The sequence below is a fragment of the Arachis duranensis genome, chromosome 6 (genome assembly GCF_000817695.3).
Source record: "Arachis duranensis cultivar V14167 chromosome 6, aradu.V14167.gnm2.J7QH, whole genome shotgun sequence".
NCBI lineage: Eukaryota > Viridiplantae > Streptophyta > Magnoliopsida > Fabales > Fabaceae > Arachis > Arachis duranensis.
In genome coordinates, this window is record NC_029777.3 from 31,863,057 (window position 1) to 31,866,624 (window position 3,568).

Sequence of the window (3,568 nt, forward strand, 5' to 3'; positions counted from 1 at the left end):
GGAACACAGCATCTCCATATACTTATCTGAAATTCTTACCAATGAATTACATAAGTATTTCTATCTTTATTTTCTATTTATTTATTATTATTATTCGAAAACTCCATAATCATTTATTATCCGCCTGACTGAGAATTACAAGATGACCATAGCTTGCTTCATACCAACAATCTCTGTGGGATCGACCCTTACTCACGTAAGGTTTATTACTTGGACAACCCAGTACACTTGCTGGTTAGTTGAACGGAGTTGTGACCACACATAGTAAAGAGCTATTATCTCGAATTAAATTTCATACAAGTACAAAGAGTACGAATCACAATTTCCTCCACCAAGTTTTTGGCGCCATTGCTGGGGATTGTTCGAGTATGGACAACTGACGGTTCATCTTGTTGCTCAGATTAGGTAATTTTCTTTTCAAAAAGTTTTCAAAAATATTTTTCAAAAATTTCTCATCTATTTTCAAAAATTATTCTAAATTTTTAAGAATGAGTTCTAGAGTTTCATAAAGCATGTTGAAGCCTGGCTGGCTGTAAAAGCCATGTCTAAATTCTTTTGGACCGAGGTTTCACTCATCCTTAGAGAAGAGCTTCTTTGTCTTTCTCAGCAAATTGGCTACTGTATAGGATGTTTCAATTAAAGCTTGGCTGGCCATTGGCCATGTCTAGTGTTTTGGCTGGCTATGAAGCCATGTCTAATTTCTGGACCGGAGCTTTAGACTAACATTGCTAAGATTCTTGGAATTCTTATTAAAAACTATGATAGGAGGCTGACAAAGGACTGCTGATTCTGTTAGAATCTGAGCTCCCTGCACTCGAAATGGATTTTCTGGAGCTACAGAACTCTAAATGGAGCGCTCTCAACGGCGTTGGAAATTAGACATCCAGATCTTTCCAGCAATATATAATAGTCTATACTTCATTTGGAAATTGACGACGTAAACTGGCGCTCAACGCCAGTTCCATGTTGCTGTCTGGAGTAAAACGCCAGAAACACGTCACGACCCGGAGTTGAACGCCCAAAACACGTTACAACTTGGCGTTCAACTTCAAAAGAAGCCTCAGCTCGTGGATAGATCAAGCTCAGCCCAAACACACACCAAGTGGGTCCCGGAAGTGGATTTATGCATCAATTACTTACTCATGTAAACCCTAGTAGCTAGTCTAGTATAAATAGGATAATTTACTATTGTATTAGACATCTTTGGTCTCAGTTTTTTTTATTCTTCATCTTAGGAGGCTATTGATCACGTTTTGGGGGCTGGCCGTTCAGCCATGCCTGAACCTTTCACTTATGTATTTTCAACGGTGGAGTTTCTACACACCATAGATTAGGGGTGTGGAGCTCTGCTGTACCTCATGTTTTAATGCAATTACTACTATTTCCTATTCAATTCTCTTTATTCCTATTCTAAGATATTCGTTGCACTTCAACTTGATGAATGTGATGATCCGTGACACTCATCATCATTCTCACCTATGAACGCACGTGATTAACAACCACTTCCATTCTACCTTAGGCCGGGCGCGTATCTCTTAGATTCCTTAAACAGAATCTTCGTGGTATAAGCTAGATTGATGGCGGCATTCATGAGAATCCGGAAAGTCTAAACCTTGTTGGTGCACGAAATTGTGATCATCAATGGCGCCATCAACATGGTACGCACAATTGTAATCTCAACTCTTTATCACAACTTCGCACAACTAACCAGCAAGTGTACTGGGTCGTCCAAGTAATAAACCTTACGCGAGTAAGGGTCGATCCCACCGTTCCTACTGTCTTCATCCAATCCTTCTTACTCCTTTCCATGGCAAGCTGCATGTAGGGTTTCACCGTTGTCAGTGGCTACCTCCCATCCTCTCAGTGAAAATGTTCAACGCACCCTGTCACGGCACGGCTATTCAGCTGTCGGTTCTCGATCATGTTGGAATAGAATCCAGTGATTCTTTTGCGTCTGTCACTAACGCCCCACAATCGCAAGTTTGAAGTTCGTCACAGTCATTCAATCATTGAATCCTACTCAGAATACCACAGACAAGGTTTAGACCTTCCGGATTCTCTTGAATGCCACCATCAATTCTAGCTTATACCACGAAGATTCTGATTAAGGGATCTAAGAGATAAACATTCAAGCCTTGTTTGCTTGTAGAACAGAAGTGGTTGTCAGGCACTCATTCATAAGTGAGAATGATGATGAGTGTCACATAATCATCACATTCATCATGTTCTTGGGTGCAAATGAATATCTTAGAACAAGAACAGGCTGAATTGAATAGAAGAACAATAGTAATTGCATTAATATTCGAGGTACAGCAGAGCTCCACACCTTAATCTATGCTGTGTAGAAACTCCACCGTTGAAAATACATAAGGACAAAAGTCTAGGCATGGCCGAGAGGCCAGCCCCCAAACGTGATCAAAAGATCTAAAATGATCCAAAGATGAAAAATACAATAGCAAAAGGTCCTATTTGTAGAGAACTAGTAGCCTAGGGTTTACAAAGATGAGTAAATGACATAAAAATCTACTTCCGGGCCCACTTGGTGTGTGCTTGGACTGAGCATTGAAGCATTTTCGTGTAGAGACTTCTCTTGGAGTTAAACGCCAGCTTTTGTGCCAGTTTGGGCGTTTAACTCCCATTCTTGTGCCAGTTCCGGCGTTTAACGCCGGGCAGTTTTAAGCTGATTTGGAACGCCAGTTTGGGCCATCAAATCTTGGACAAAGTATGGACTATTATATATTGCTGGAAAGCCCAGGATGTCTACTTTCCAACGCCATTGAAAGCGCGCCAATTGGGCTTCTGTAGCTCCAGAAAATCCACTTCGAGTGCAGGGAGGTCAGAATCCAACAGCATCTGCAGTCCTTTTCGGCGTCTGAATTAGATTTTTGCTCAGATCCCTCAATTTCAACCAGAAAATACCTGAAATCACAGAAAAACACACAAACTCATAGTAAAGTCCAGAAAAGTTAATTTTAACTAAAAACTAATAAAAATATAATAAAAACTAACTAAAACATACTAAAAACATACTAAAAACAATGCCAAAAAGCGTACAAATTATCCGCTCATCACTTGTCTGTGGTATTCCGAGTAGGATTCTGGGATTGAATGACTGTGACGAGCTTCAAACTCCTGAAGGCTGGGCGTTAGTGACAGACGCAAAAGAATCAAGGGATTCTATTCCAACCTGATTGAGAACCGACAGATGGTTAGCCGTGCTGTGACAGAGCATTTGGACCTTTTTCACTGAGAGGATGGGATGTAGCCATTGACAACGGTGATGCCCTACATACAGCTTACCATAGAAAGGAGTAAGAAGGATTGGATGAAGCAGTAGGAAAGCAGAGATTCAGGAGGAGCACAGCATCTCCATACACCTATCTGAAATTCTCATCATGGAAATACATGAGTAACTTTATCTTTATTTTATGTTTATTTAGTATTATTTGATTTTCCAAATTCCATAATTTATTATCCGCCTGACTGAGATTTACAAGATGACCATAGCTTGCTTCATACCAACAATCTTTGTGGGATCGACCCTTACTCACGTAAGGTATTACTTGGA